Genomic DNA, 17,760 nt, shown 5'->3' with positions numbered 1-17,760 from the left:
CTTCTGGGCTCGATCGAAGGCCCTTGACGAAATCAGCCTGGTTGCTGTCTTCTTCGTCAGCCTTTTGTTCCAGATGAAGAATGCCTCTAAGATCACCTCTAAAAAATCTAAGATCTGGTACCCAACTAGATCAGGCCTGGATCGAGGTCTTCCAATTTGTAAATCTTGAATTGGGGTGTTCTAAATAGGGAAGAAGGTAGATAAAACCAGACCTTATAGATCTGTCCTGCTGCAGCCTTTCCTGTAGATCTGTTGATGAAGATCTCACCCGTACCTCAAACGACCTCAGATCAACTCCAGATCTGAGAGAAACTTATACCAACCTCATAGTAAGAGATTTCAAGTCTTGGACCTGATGTTTGGGTGGATGTAAGAGAGGAAGAGGCAATATGGTTGGCGGCACAAAGGGGGAGGGGCTCAAAACCCTAGTGCCTCCCCTGCTTTTCCTGCCTTCTATGGACCTAGCGGCAAGAAACCCTCTGGTTTCTTGCTCCTGGGGCATGGAGAATAGCTGGAGAGAGAGGGAGAAGAGAGAGAGAGACTTGGGAGAAAGGGTTTTCATATTTTTTGGCTTAATCAAACCTATACAGTGCATATTTATATAAACACAGGATCAAGTGACCCAAACCCAAAACTCCTTTGACCAACTCTATGGGAGATTAGGTTAACCCAAGCCCATGTACACCCATGACTCGACCTAATCTCACCTATCTTGGGCCCAGACCTGGCCCATAAAGAGTTGGTCCCTTGAGTTCCACATAACCTAGACCTCAAGAACCCGAAAGGCCCACAGCCTTTCAACCTAGGGCCCAACTAGCCCTAGAGCCTCTATGAAGCCCTCATGAATGATGGACCTTGGCCTTAGCCTTGGTCCCCTGGGCCTTGGGCACACCACCTGGATCACAACATTGGATTGGGATGATCACCAAGCTGTCCGATCATAGGAGCAAAAAGAGTTTAAAGGTCCTCTCTTTCCATTTGATGGGGTGCTCTTATGGAATGTAGGGGTGCCATGTGATTAAATCCCATGAAGAAGAATGTGAAAGAAAGAACTTAGTTTTCTGCAGAATTCTAGATCTTGAAACCCTAGGTTTATTGTATGTGAGATAAAATTATATGAAAAATAAAATATCTAATATATATGATTAAAATTATTTTAATCATGAAAAAATAAAATTTTAAATCATAAAAAGTTTAGATATGATCTAAAAGATGTTTATGATTGATTTTATTTTAGGTTTATATAAGATTTTCAGATCTGAAGCTCTTTGAATTATGCTCGCATAATTACTAAGTTGATCTAGTTTTGAACTGAGTTGATCCAGTCTCCTTGTACAGTCGGTTCAATGTTGATTAAGTCGATCTAGTTTTAAAATAAAAAATATTTGCATAAATTTGTTGTAAATTATTTATGAAATAAAAAAGTTGAAATTATTTTAAACCTAAATCCAAACCCATGTTGATGCTGAAACTTAGTTAAGAATTAAGTATAGAATTAATTAGATCTAGAATTATGATTTAAGATCTAATGATATTGCATAAAATATGAGGGTATGGATTAGCTTAAATCAGATCCTTTTAATTGGATTAGACCTAAGGTTAGAATCAAAGAGTTAATTGATCATGTAGAGAAATTGATTAAGTCTAATCAAATATTAAATTAAATTAATCAGAATTTCTCTAATACAATAATTGTAGATGATCAAGTCCATATCTTTGATTAAACCAAATAGATCATGATTGTGGCTCAGTGGTTGAATCTGAATTATTAGGTTGGTCAAATCAAAACTAATTAACCAATTAGTGTCTAAGGTAAGTTTGGCATTCCGATTGGTGATTTTTAATTGAGAGTGACTTACCTGGTCATTTCGATGGTATCTAAGGCAAGCTTGGCATACCCTCCCACCAATCTCACTTACTGGCCAATTTGATGGATTATGTTTTGATTAAATTGCTAAGTAATTTGAATTGACCCATGCCATTAAGGTTGATCAGTGTGACTGATCTTGGTGCCATTTCAATTAGCATGATCCTAATCTGATTCAATGACTTGATGAAGTCAGTGGGAGGATTATGGTCTACTGATTGATCTCTTCTTTTTCTTTTAATTCTCAAATTAAATCTTCTAAATTATTAGGTCTCTAAAATAAAATAGTTATGGTGATTACAAAATCATAGCCTCTCATTAAGTTGGGTGATAATGGGTCCATTAGTATGATGATCATTGGAGGCTCAAAGGCATGGTGCTCATCAGCTATTGAAATTATCATTCATAATATGATGACTCAGTCGAATCTCTCTAACAAGTGGTCAAGTTAGCTGACCAAAGTCGGGCTTGATCATTTGGTAGTTAGATTCTTGAGTACTATCATGTTAATGGTTGGACCTAATCAGGACTTGCAGAGAAGACCAAAGTCAACTAAAAAGTTATCTGGAACTAAATCAATTACTAAAATTATTTACTAAAATAATTGATTAAGAATCTACCCATAGATGTACATGGGTGAGCCGGTCAAAATCGGGCTCGTATGCAGTCTATATGGATTCTATGACCCATTAAGGATTAGAGTAATTCTTCGGATTGGAGGTAGAGGCTACCAATTCGACTAGAATAGTGGGAGAACCTTTAGACTAAAGTCCAAGTCTTTAGGCTTAATCAATTCATAAATATGGAGGTCTTGTGTTTTTCTATCAGTTATGGCTAGATGTGCATTGCTCCATTCATTGTTTGACAGTGACTTATTTATAGGATATGACTTCGATAGTTGGTATGGAAAGTTGCAAATAGTTTTAGAGCATGAATGGATCCTATATTATGGATCCAGCACCTAATATTCTCACATCCAACACATATGATGTGATAAAGGCACTTATCAGAAGTGGTCAAATGATCAAATCATCATGTGGTATTTTTTGAGAGCAGCGAAGAACATGAATTTAGTTATAAATTCTATGATACTCAGTGGGAGAAAATCTTTCAAATATTGAAGGAGTTCTTTTGCACCTCTAAAGATATGTCTTTAGTGGGGCAACAATCTTTTGAAAATGAAAAAAAAAAGAAGGTGCAAAAGAGTCGTGCTTGGGCTGAGGAGCCCGAACTGACAAAAGAGTCTAAGGTTAACCTAGTCTGGCAGAGTCCCTTGTTCGAACAGGCTAAGGAAGAGAAATCAGTAAAGGATTGCTAGACAAAGTACTTATATGATAACACCTTGTAATTTCTCTATCTATAGTACTACTATTTGGATATTGGATATCGAAAGTCCATGCAAATTATTGCAACAACTTCAGGTTAGTAGAAAGATTGAAAACAGTAAAAGTTTCTGAATGTTGGAGCTAAAAGTCATGTTTCAGTTCTGGTTTTAAGAATTCTCAAGCAAATTTTCAATTATAACAATGTCATTTTAATGATTGTCACTATTATCTATTGATTTTTGTGATATCATAATAGATGATGTCAAAATCATGGTGGATAACTAAAAATTGATATTTACGAATAGTCATAGCCTATTAATATATTATACACAACCAAACAAACTCCTTAGAGTAAATAATGTCACAAATGCTTACTTTTGGCAATTTAAGCTCGATCATATAAATAAGAATAGGATCAACAGGAGATAATTCTCGAAGTTAATGATTGTGAATCATTGTCAACCTATCAATCCTATCTCCTTAGTAAGATGACTAAGTCATCTTTTGTTGGAAAAGATGAATGAGCCAATGATGTTTTGAGTCTGATGCATATCGATGTATTAGATCTACGAACATATTTATCATAAATTTGAATTATTAAAAATATTCAAATAATTCTTTAATAAGGTAGAGAAACAAACTGGGAAGAGCATTGAAACTCTTCAGTCAGACTAAAGAGGAAAATATTTTTTCAGCAAGTTTTTGACATATCTAGTAAAGAATAGGATTTTCTCTTATAAAATTAACTTTATTAGACATAGTTCGATCCATGATGGAGTTTACAAATTTGCCAGTCTCTTTTTAGAATTATGCTCTTGAGACTACTTATCATATTCTCAACTGGATTCTAAATTAATTAGTCGCAAACACTCCATATGAGATATGGACTAGGCATAAGCAGATACTCTTTTATCTTAGGATTTGGGAGTATTTATTTTATGTCAAGCATTTACAGATCGATTAACTTGGATCTCGATCCTATAAATATTATTTTGTAGGATAATCCTAAAGAATCTAAGAGATATAATTTCTACCTTACTAGAGAATAAAAATTGTTCGGTATTCTTTCTAGAAAAGGAGTACCTTGGTGAAGGAACTGATGCCTTTAATATAGAACTTATGAAGTTTGACAGGTAGAAGAACTGACATAATCTAGTGAACCCATAGAATCATATTTAATTAGATCAAATTCGAAACCTATTGTAAAAGCACCATTAAGGAGATCTGATAGAGTACCACATCCGTCGAATAGATACTTCGATTTCTAGTTTCGAGATATGATCCTGTTAAACTCGATGAGAACAATAAGGATCTGATCACCTACATGGATGCCATGCAGAGGTCTGACTCTGATTAGTGGCTTGGAGCCATAAATTCTGAAATAGAGAACATGAAGGTCAACGGTGTATGGACACTCGTTGATCCACTCGAAAGGATAAAGCCCATAGAGTGTAAGTAGATCTTCAATAGGATCAGAGTGGCGCAGACGAGAAGATGGAGACCTACAAAGCTCGTCTGGTTGCCTAAGGATATTGTCAACGTTATGGTATTGACCATAACGAGACATTTTCTCTGGTGGCAATGCTAAATATTTCAGAGTTGGAACATGTATTTTGATAAGTGATCAAAATACATGGTTTCGTTGAGAATGAAAAAAAATCCTATAAATATAAATGGGTTAGTAGTTCTGTGAGTGTATTTCTAATTTTGTATATGAATAAAATTTTCTTAATCGAGAATGACATTCCTTACATTACAAAGAATAAAGATTTCAATATTATCATTGTTCTCCATAAAGGACTTGGGAAAAGCATCCCTCATCTTAGGGATGAAGATCTATAGAGATAGATCTAAGAGGCTGCTTGGGTTATCCTAGTCCAACGTACATAGAGTGTTTATGAGTAGAATTTATTCTGTCATGTACATCATGTATGAAATCGGATATGGTATACTCACTAGGGATAGTGAGTGGATACTTGCAAGATCTGGATGAGAATCACTGGAAGGTCATCCTTAAGTATTTAAGAAATACTAAGGATCGGTGGCTCGATTATGGAGAATCTAACTTAAAACTTATGAAGTTTGACTCTAATTTTTAGTTGGACATAATAATTGTAAGAACATGTCAGAATACATCTTTATCCTAAATAATGGAGCAATCTATTGAAAAAATTTCAAGCAGAAAGATATAGCCAATTTAATTTGTGAGGCAGAATGCATTGCAGCATTTGATGCTTGCAAGAAAGCTATGTGATTGTACAGGTTTATTGGTAAGCTAGGAGTGGCACCCTCCTATGATCATCCTGCTATATTGTACAACACTAGAGCCATAACTTTTGCTAAAGAATCGAAGTTCCATTAGCTTACCAAGTATTTTGCATCGCTACCACCTTATTCGAAAAATCTATTGATGTGATGTTGAACTTTAAAAGATCGACGAAAAGGAGAACCTGACCAATCCATTTACTAAAGACTCGATATCTAAGAGTTCTGAGATGATAAATCGAAGATGGGTATATGAGACTATATTGATTGGCTTTAGTCCAAGTAGAAGTTGTTAGAAATTGTGTCCCAAAATCAATCATTTGACGATTGTACTAATTATAAATATATATGAATTAATCAATAATAAAAGTTATTTGATCTTTTTTATCATAAAATTATATCTTCTAACAAACTCCTATATTATGATGAAATCCTTAGAATTATTTTAATCGATAAAAAAGAATTTATCGCATAGTCCTTAAATTAGTTCACGATCAAATGATATGCTGTTACTAGGATGATAGCGATATCAAGTGTAGATCGTTGTGTGCCATATGCGTTAGTTATCCTCATAAATAAATAGTGTGGAGACACTGGTATGGCATACAGATGAGATGTAAGAGTACATCATCATTGAACATGACCAACTACGGAGTACTCTACTGTCAAGAGTAGCTCACGAAGGGTATGGGTATAAGTGTCCCTCCGACCTGAGATCACCACGGTGACTTGCAAGCAACTCACTATACTTTGGTGTTAGACTAACTGAGTTTCTAATTCAGTGATGGAAGATTTTTGGATGCAGTCAAGTACTTATCAAGTCATTGCATGAGTCGAGATAGGATTGACCCCTCCGAATTAGTAGGAGTTAATATATCAATGTATTTCAATTTAGCAAAATCTGAGCTCGAATAATCCATGTGATGGATTTAAAAGATTGAAATACAATGTGGATGACTTATCTAGGATTAACAGTTAAATCTTGGGTCTCTTTAAGCATTAGGATCAAAGGGATGAATTATACAGTAACCATACGTCAGTAGGTTCTTAAATGTTGCTTCGCCATCATTTGACCTATCCGGACGTTGAGTCCCATTGCTAGATGGTTACATCAATTGATTCAAAAATTTATTTCTATGCTATCTATTTAGGTTTGAACCTATGGGGTCACACTCAAAAGAAGTTTTTAACTAATCATATAGCTGATCAACGATTGAGAATCATTCAAGGGTTTAATCGTTAATTCGATTGATGGTAAATCTTATACAAAAATTATAATAAATTTATTCATAAAGTATTAATAAATTAATAGAAGATTAATTAGCAATTAGATTATTGATTAGCTTAATTTGATTGAGCAAAGAGGATTAAATAAAATCTAATTGAATTAGATTCAATTAGGTTTGACCCGATTAGGCTATGAGATGACCTAATCGTTAAGGAAGAATTGTTTCTGATTTGATCAGGACTTTGGTTCAATTAATTTCTAATTTATTTAAAATTTAATTAAAAATTTATGAATCTAATTAGATTAGATTTTATCTATTTTATTTGGGCTAAACCAGATGTGATTTGGTTTGGATTCAAATAAGGAAATTAAGAGTCCATATTGCATTGGACTCTTCTCCCTTGCGCACCAAATTTTGCATGCCATATTTCTCCATATTGAAACATTTTTTTCATGAGACTTTTTCATGCCAAAGAGTCCCTTTCCCTCTCTATCTCACATCCAAATTGGGTAAGATCTGGTTTTAAATGGTATGTTCAAGTTAGATTTGAATAGGATACTATACAGATAATGTTTAACATTATCTATAAGACCTTGCGCCAACTTATTTTTTTTATTTCATTTATGCAACACTTTGAGGAGAATTTTTACTATGAGAAATTAGTTGGAGAACTAGTTTACCATGAAAAAATATGGGATAGGGCGTCCCATATTTCTTTTGGACATGAATTGGTGAGAGGAGGCGACAAAAGGCAAGTAAGAGTCCAACATCCCTAGGACTCTTCACCTAACTCATTACATGCCTAAATAAAAGGGGTTTTATTTTGGTTTTGTGCATGTAAGAAAGAAGAGAGAGTGCTCTTCACATTTGGGGCCTTCGACATGAGTTCTTGGCATGAAAAAAGGAGAGGAGAGTCCTCTCTCTTGGGGTGTGCGCAAAACCTAGTCTTCTAGGGTTTCTTCCAATGGGTTTGGGAAGAGAGAAAACAAAAAGAGAAGATAGTTTCCTCTCTATCTTTCTTCTACCTCTTCATCTCTTCCAGAAGTCTATCTTCAACCTTTGAAAAGGCTCCAGAGATTTGAAGAAAGGATCCAGATCAACCAAGAAGAAGATCTTCACGTGAACTAGAATTCTCAAGAAAATCAATCAGATCTTGACTTCAAGTGGACTTTTCGTAGAGGCTGGACACACGTGCGGCTGTGACCAACTAGCAAGGATTATCCTTACCATGTCTCTCGATAGCGGTGATCATCAATCCATGCTCAGGTATCAAGTTCTGAACTCAGACTAGAAGTAGATGTGATCTACTGCTCACATGCATGCATGCTGATTTTATCTTCAGTATTTTTCAGATTTTATATGCAACAATCATGTCATAGATCCTAAAGTAGGTTAATTTAATAATTAAATCATATGCATGTTAGATTAATATGATTAATTTAGTTATTTTTCACTGTAATTTGTTTAAAAAAATTTTGAAATACATGCATGAAATCGCCTACATTCTCCAACAGTCTCTTAGATTATCCAATTAGTCTCCTTCTTTCCTTATTAGGATAAGTCCAAAATAGTAAAGATAAGTCTAATTTTAGGATAAGAATTTGGGAAAAGAATTAAGAAAGATAACGGACAAGAAAGATAGAGAAAGGAAAGGCTTGGAGAGGAAGGAAGAAAGCCCTGAGGTTCTGCTACCCAGAAGAGTTCTTAGAGAAAGAATTTAGAGGGATGGAACCTGTCTAAAGAAGAGAGTGTCTTGATCAAGCCCCTATGTGGATCACTATTGGAGGGCAAACACTTGGGCACCTAGTGAAAGTTTCGACAGAATTTGGATATAGCGTTGCAGGTATTCTTCTATACCTTTTATTATGTTATGCAAATGTATTATATGATTGTTAATCATCAAAGAGGTCCTGATTTAAGGTTTAATGATTAGGAGTTCATGATTAAAAATTTTTGAAATCTATGCTTTTGCTGCACCGTCATAACCCTACACTTATTATGTTTAAGATTATGATGAACTCCATAGATTAGGATAATGATTTTAGGGCCATGAAGAGTTCATGCCTGTGAAACCTAAAATTCTAATCTTAAATATTTTGGATCATAAGAATATTGAGTTGGTGATCAATGTTCCAGATAGACTGGCACATCCTATGTATGCTCGATGGAGAGGATGGCTGATTTTATAAGTCACTTGTATGAGATATTAATATAAGAATGTAGGTGATTATTAAAAAATGAGTTCACTAAATTGACTCATCGATAGAGAATATTTTATGGAGCCTTACTAACATATCAAAAGATGGTTCTCTAAGTGAAAGTTATGTAAGTGATCCTTAGACCTAAGACCATCACGAAATCTTGTACACATGTATCCATATTTTAGTTCATACCCGAGTATGACATTGAGTCATGTACAGGATGTTTTGGATATAGTAGAATGTATATGAAGGTTGTAAGTAGGTCAACAAAGAATCGATGACTCCTAGTAAAAGGAGATGATATTTTATGCATTCTCATCTCTAGGTAACTCAGAAAGTCTTTTGGCTAAATGTAAGATGAAGATTAGAAAAGATTTCTAATGCTTCATTATTGGAGTTATCACTGATTGATGAAAAATCGATATGAATATATGTTTGAGTTTGACATGATTCTATGCTCATGAAAATATTTGAGATGCGGGATGATCGAAGGATTAAATTATACAGTAACTTACTATTGAAAGGTATATTTGAATTTTTATTAAATTTTATATCTTTTAGATAGTCATAATATATTGCTAGATATCAATCTGGACTTGTAGGTTTGATCAAATTAAAGAGTTTAATTCGATCATCAATTAGAAAGAGTTCTAATTACTGAACTCAGGTTAGCACAGTTAAGACCTTAATCGATTAGAAGAGTTCTAATCAAATTAGGTCAACTTGCATTCAGATCTACTGCTGGCTAGATGTGGAACCTAATAGGTCACACACATAATAAAATTGATCAAAGATCTATTTGATATGGTTGATTAGAATTTTGGATCCAATCAGGTATCCAGTAAGTAAGCTAGCACATGTGGAAACCCTAGCTCCCTGAATCGGATTCGATTTCGGTTCGAATCTTGCTTTTTGATCAAATTAAATTGAGTCATGGGCTAATTTAAGTTTGGATCTAGGTGTGGCAACCATTGAATGGTGCCACATAGCCTTGTGGGGCACCATAACTAAGAGTCCAAGCTTGTAGGGACTCTTGGCGTGCTAGATGTTGGGCACGCACATCTTCGCACGTTGAGATGGAACAAAGTTCTTCTCACATGGGATTAAGACCCATGTGGTAGCCCACATCACCCTCTATTCCTTGGCTTTCATCTTAAAGGATGGATTGGCTTTTTTTAAAATTATTTTGGCATGGAAAATAACTTGGAATGCAGCGTGCATGCGAAGGGAAAGTAAAGTCACGTGATGGTTCGCGTGAAGAGTCCTTCTGCCAAGGGGCAGAAGGATGTGGTCCCCACTTGATTATCCTACTATTTGAATCAGATTCAAATGAGGATTAACATGATATTTTTTAGAATTATCTGAAAGAGGAAGGGATGCCATAAATGCCCTTTTTGTGCATGCGCGCATGGTGATGGGTGAAGGATTGCACTACTTCTGAAGTGAAGAGTCCTTCTGCCATGAGGAAAAAGGAGGCATCCCTTGCTGATAAGACTCTTATTTGAATTCAAACTCAGACAAGAATATATTTGGTATTTTTTTCAATTTTTTTTGGAAAAAGAAAGGATGCTAGAAGTGCCCATTCTTGGCGTACGCACAGAGGTGAAAGGAGAAGGGCATGTGATGCGTGTCGTAGCACATCAAAATTAACCCTACTCACTACTATGTTGGTAGGATGAGTCGGGATCATAACCACAGGAATCTTAGACTGATTATTTCAAAAATATAAATAAAATAAAATAATAGATTGCAAGAAACTAGGAATAAAATATGAATATTACAATAAAAATATTTTTCATTGATCAAATAAAGAAGCATACATAATGAAAAGAAATAAAAGTTCGATACAAGATAACTAAACTAAGTTAAACTTTTCACTGCATCCGATGGTGGATGCGTCTCCTTGAATCCTTCATCTTCCACCATGCAAACAGCGGCAGGATGGCTGGAAGGCTTGGTCTAGGTACTCCAAGGAAGAAAGGTAGATGGAAGAGGGTATAAAAATATGAAAAGGATGCAATATTAGGATTAGGACCTCTCCTAAATTTGATGGAAGGCATGCTAGGGTTAGGACCTCCCCTAGATTTCTTGGGATGTGGAGGATGGATCTATGAAGGAATATGGTGTCATGCTAGGGTTAGTACCTCCCCTAGACTTATGAAGAAGAGTGAAAGAGAGATGGGGGTAGCAGCTTGGAGAGAAACTTAGGCATTGGCTTGATGGGAAGAGAGAAAGCGAAAAGTTTTGATGGAGGAGAGGAGGAAGAGAGAGGGGAGAAGATGAAGAACCCCACAAGGGAGCTGATGTCCCTTTGGAAGAGAAGGGGGTGTGAATTTATAGAGTGGAGGCTAGGGTTTTAGATGTTGGAGACTCTAGGATTTCATGAGAAGAGAGGTGGGAGCATGAATAAGGACCCTTAGATCTTCATATTGTTAGAAAACCGCTACTATTTCGTACATGTAGTTCAAAAATTTTTTTCTAATCATAAAGTAGAGGAAGTAAATAAATTAAAATATTTTTAATTCAATCATATACCATATCTAATCTAAAAACCATAGCAAAGATCTTAATACGAACATGCAACCATGATCAAAATCTGAAAAAGAAAACAAACATTAGTGAAAATCAAACAGAGATCAGATCTCCATACCTTGGATCCTGTGGATGTGTGAGGTTCTGATCATAGCCGTGCACATGCCTGACCTCTGCTGGCATCCACATGGAGATGTTTGATCAAAGCATCAAGATCATCGGTGTGCTAGCACCTTACAGTTCTCACTTCTCAACCATGGATCTAGATCTCTTCTTCTAGATCTCGAAGAAGGAGATCGCTTAACGAACTTTTTCGTGCAAATCCGATGGGATCTGAACCAAATCACCATGAAAGAAAGAAGAACCCTTCTTCTTCTCTTCTTCTCTCTCTTTTTCTCTCTTAGATCTGATCCCTATCAGATCTAGGCATGGAGATCAAGGGGAGAAAGGAGGAGAGAGGCATTGAAAAGAGATGTGATGTCCTAAAGAAGTCGCCACGCTTCTCTTCACGCAAGACCTCATGCTTAAAAAATTTTTGTCACACAAAAACTAACTCCATCTCACCCCAACCACTTCATCATGCCCTTAAAGATCTTATCTCTTTTGATCTTAACCATTCTAACCAAAATCAGAGATAAGATGGGCATTGAGATATAGTTGTGCGGCAAGAAAGAAACCTCCTTTTCCCTTAGCACATGTCCAAACTTTTTCAAAGCTTTTGTCACACAAAAAAATTCTTCCACACCCCAACTAATCAGATTAGGATGTTCTCTTGATAATACATCTATTCAAATCAAATTTGGATAGATGTCTTAAAGAGAGAGAGTCCCAGAAGGATGGGGTGCCAACTATTGGTGCCCCTCCTCTCTTCACATGTGCAAGAAAATAAGGGGGCATGTTTTCATGCGCACCCTCCCCTTCTAGGCATGATTTCTAGAGAGAGAGTACCAAAAAACCTAGGCTCTCCAAGTCATGGTTCTTCTAGTTCAAGTTGGATCTCAATCGGATTCAAATCGAGTTCGAATCAAATCGAGTCGAATTCGAAAGGCTGTCAAGCCTGATCCAATCAAGCTTGAAATTCAAATCTGATTTGAATAATTAAATCTAATTAATATTAAATTTAATTTAATTTAATTTAATTTAATTTAATTTAAATTAATTAAAATTTAATTTATAATTTAATTAATCTCAATAAAATTACAACATTTGTAATTAAGTCTCTGTGCTAATAATTAGCAGCTACCAAAACTGTAACGATTACAAATTAGTAGTTTCTAAAATTCAAACTATCAATCCGATTGATAATTTGAATATGATCTAAGCCATTGATTAGATCATGCTCTTTTTGTGTGTGACCCCTCAAGTTCTATTCTGTCTGGTAGTAAGACATACCATGATCTCCATCACAGTATTATCGAAATTTTTTTCGATGGGCTGAAACGATTCCAACTCACCTCAACAAAGATCATTGATCCGAAAATAATATTAGTGAGTTCTCACAATCCACCAGTGATGTCTAGCAGCATGTAGTGGCAACCCAGCAAAATAGAAAAATAAACTTCGAGGTGCAGTTATCGTGTGATACAATCTCTCTATCGTGAGTCCTGACTTGACGGAGGTCATGGAGAACTTGTCAAACTCCATCGTTAGTCATATGCTAGATTGGCTCGACTCGAGTTCATATATGAATTTCATGAAAACTCTTTTCTAGTATTCACTCTTACTCTGGCCAGAGATTTTCTGAACTCAGTCTTACGAATCGCATAGGACTTCTTTTTTTCTATCAAGGTCGATAGATTTCATCTAGATGCATTCTACTCTAAACAGTTAACCTGAACCTACAATAGCCAACATACACAGCAAGGACCCAAATGGCTAGAGACCAAAAAAATGTACAGTCAAACTAAGAAGCCTCACTACAAATAGCCAACACACCACAGGTCAAAAGATCAGTCACACCATTGCAGCATCGAGAAAACCACTGACGAGTGAGTAGACATCCAAGTGGTTTCTCATATTGGTCACATTCAATGTAAGTTGTTCTCTAACAACCACTTACACTCTCACTCTAGTGTCTCTACACCGTAAATTCGAAACTCATCTATTCTAAAAGGAGGTGATCTGTGCACCAATCTTAAATGGATTGATCACTGTCCTCCATGATGATCCTTCGATCGGGAGCATTTAAAAATTTACCACTAATTATGTATGTCTCAAATTCTCAACATCTTGAGAATATACAAAATCATCTTTGTTAATTTCTAGAATAAATCATGGATATATAAGACATGATTGATTATAAAAACTGCCCATCAAGTACAAAATATGTCCTACAGAAAAGTATATATCAGCCAAGATTGGCTTCTAGGGCACACATCTAACAAACTACCACTTGCACTAAAGCCAATCTGCCATATACCTAAGCCCCATCTTCTGAAGACAGGCTTCGATGTTTAGCTGGCTAAGTGACTTGGGCCTACCACTATTATGTGAATTCTACTCTCTGTATCTTCATGCATTTCTACTTAAGGTAATCACGTATATCCCTGTTCTATGTGCATGGACTTCTGATGAGACCTTGGCTCCTTAGCAAGGACTATGGACCATTATCTTTGCAATACAATGTCATAGCATCTAATGGTTTGACATCAAGTTCTGCAACTATCATAAGAACCAGAACGCATCCTGCACATCTATAACATATTCAACATCCATTGGTTGATTGTCTAGAATCCTTTCAACAAATCGAACCAACATAACTTAAGAATACATGCTGATGTAGACATTCTACCATCAGCATCAGTGTATCCTCTCACTTTTAGCTCTAACCCTTCTTCAAAGATGAGGAATAATCTCTTAGTGCTTCTTAAGTACTTAGGGATATTTTCACAGCAATCCAATGCTCCCAGCCTGAATTTGATTAATATCTGCTCGTGACTCTCGCAGCAAGATATACCAAGTTGAGTACATAGCATGGCATACACCCATACCTAAGAGGATAATGGATCTCTCTTAGAGGTTTTAATGCTGAACCCTTTCAGCACCTTTTCTATGTACTTGTCTATGAAAACCAAACATTCTTCAAGGATCTATCTTTATAGACCTTTATTTTTAGAATGTTTGACCTAGATCTTTGAACAAAAAAAAAACTATATGTAATGACATTATAACCGATGTCAGTATGGGATCCTCTCACTGACCTTCATGTAACTACATGATTCCTCATATCACATCATTGTAGATTTTGGGATTATCCCTATGTTTCCAATCTCCCTCGAAAAATACTTTTTCTGAATTCTTTGTAAGAATACCAAGTACCTTTCTGAAAGATGGAAGATCCTACTAGATCTATGAGGTGAAGGATTTACTATATATACTGGCTCATCTTAAATAGATTGTACAGGTTCTATGATTCATTATTCTTTAGAGACTCTCTCTTTGAATTCATCCTCTCACTATTTCCAAAAAAATAGTATGATTGCTCACAATCACATTATGAACACTGGGAAGAAAATGTGACATCCCAAACCCTTTTGGGATACTCAACAAATGAGCTTTCACAGACCTATCCTCTAACTTATCCATCATATCATATCTCATATGGTGTGGCGAAACCAACTTTAGAGGAAACCTATTTTAAACTTCAGAAATTAAATCTTGTTCCTAAAGAAATAATAGTTAAATTAGTGATATTCATGATGGACCGGACCATATCTCATATAGCACCATTGCTCCTCACATATACATTGTTGAGCTGAGGTGTACAAGGAGAATTCCATCATAAAATTATGTCATTCTCTTTAGATAATCGATAAATTTTTTATTTGGTATTGCATCCTTGATCTGATTGAAGTATCTTTAAAAAATTTTTGATTTATCTTTTCGACTTCATATCTGAATTCTTTGAACCTTTTAAAGTCTTTCAGATTTGTATCTTACATACATAACTATACCATGACTATTCATCGGTAATGGTGATGAAGTAGTGATAACCTCCTAGTCTGGCTCATCAAATGGGCCATGCAAATCGTATGTGTACTAGGATAAATATCTCAGTGGTTCTATCTTTTTGACCCACAAAGGATAGCTTGATCATTAATCCTCAAAGAGATGATTTACAGACTAGATATAACTTAATAGTTAATGAGCCTAAAAAGCTCATTTTTTCCAGTCGGCAAATCATTTCTTCTCATACATGATCTAGCCAAAAGAGTCATCTGTATACTTTAGGTTATTTGGTTCTAAATCTCTCAGACCCAATGGAATTCACTATTTGCTCAAATAATTTTCACAAATACATCACCATGTAAATGATAAAGAATTAAATCCAAACGATAATCATCGAGATTAGGTGCCCATGGCCTAGTGCAACTTTTGCACCATTGCTGACTCAAAAAAATCACTTCACCTTACCTCAGTCCTATTTCTTCCTTAGACCTTATATTAAAGTGTGTAATATGCACTAGAGTCTAATGAAAAAGAGAAAATCATAAGTTCAATTTTGAGCAATTCGATATACCTTCAAAAGATGTGTTAATATTTCTTTAGATTCTCCAAGTATGTATCTCTAAACTTTTTAAGATCCCTTAGTTACCAGCATATTGACCATTCAGTTAAGGTACTATAATATTTATTCATATAATAATTTCATAAACTATCTGTATGAATTAAAGATTGCAGGATCAAATTCATTAGTAATTTCTTATGCATAGTCATGTCGAGCTTTTCAAGCTCTTTAATATCTTTGATCATCGATCATAGACAAACTGCCCATCACGCATCTCATGCGTTATGTGACTCTGATCATCTCACAACTATTGCAGATAAATCAGCATGCCATTAATAGTCTACATGTCTTTATGCATATATTAGATTTCATCAATTATGGAATCCAATTTATAGCACCTAATCTAATTGTCAATGTCCAACCATTTGTCAAGTATAGCTCGTTGACTATGAATTGGATAGACTGATGATATTAGGTTAACCTGATCAAGAACATGATTTAATTTTAAAAGCTAAGAACTATTCTTAGATTTTTAAGCCAGAATATGTAGTTGATTTTGATTAAGTGGTTGATATCTAGGATTCGAGCTAGAGGGTTGGAAGCTAAAGAATTGATCATAGAGAGTAAAGATTTAATTAGATGATTGTAATTGTAATAGTTTGTTCTAGGGACTTTAAAAATAAATAAAGACTTCCACTAATTTTTTGAGTCCCTAACACTCCTCGGGTGGAGAAATGAAAATCCTAATGCGATAAGTGGTTCTAGTGGGTGCTGCGGTCCCATCAATGTATGACATCTCATCTAATAGTTATTGGTGATACGTATACCAATGCATGGATAACTTTTTATCCAGATACTTCTTCAAGCATGTTGCAACGACTTGATCTCTAAGTCCTGTGGCCTCACCTAACAGTTATTGACATATTTTTTAGTTAAGTCAGACCCACCATTCACCAGCGAGTACAAAGCCATTATTGAATCCCTCACCTAACAGTTATTGGGCCCAATCCTATCTTTATCACGGGGTATCTGATGCCAATAGAGTGGTTGTGTCTTCTCGATACAATCGAACCACTGTAACTAGCCGAGAACGATCAATGTCAGAAAAAACACCCGCATCTCTTCAATAGTGGAAGACCAGTAGACTTAATATTTTGTGAGAAGATTTAGGTTCAAATCTCTTCTAATTAGTCACATCATCTAATGTAATGACTAATCTAGTTTGGGTCAATACATTTCATGTCTGACCAACCTAATCGGCATGGGTGAACTCGGATCAATAAGTAACCTAATACAAAACATAATCTCCCAAGATGGCCAAGTAAGTAAAGATGAGTGGGGGTCCCCCCGTTGCTTTCCTTAGACACCAACAAATTGATCAGGTCAGACAATAGAAGTAATTAAATAACCATCATCTAATACTTGCCTTAGACACCAAATTGGTTGATTAGAATCAATTAGGTTAACCTATCGATCCGGGCTCGAACTGCTGAGCCAAATTCAATCTTGACTTAATCAATTCACATCATATATGAATCAATTTGACCAACTACAATTAAATTCAATTTTGAGCCCCTTTGAACTAATCCCAACCAACTCTTGATTAGGTTCGATCAATTGCTCAAAATCAAAAAGGATTCTAACCTGATCTAATCAATGACCCTAGTTGTAGTTTAGTCTCTAAACCTAATTTGTTCAATCCATACCCGAATCTCATATTTTATGCATTGAAATTTAGATCTTAAATTCATAATTTTAGATCTTATAATTTTAAATCTTAATTCTTAATTAAGTGCATTATGTATATGGGTTTAAGTTTAGATCTTGAAATAAA

Source organism: Elaeis guineensis, chromosome 5 (genome assembly GCF_000442705.2).
Source record: "Elaeis guineensis isolate ETL-2024a chromosome 5, EG11, whole genome shotgun sequence".
Lineage (NCBI taxonomy): Eukaryota > Viridiplantae > Streptophyta > Magnoliopsida > Arecales > Arecaceae > Elaeis > Elaeis guineensis.
The sequence above is the reverse complement of the archived record's forward strand: the minus strand, read 5'-3'. Positions refer to the sequence as shown.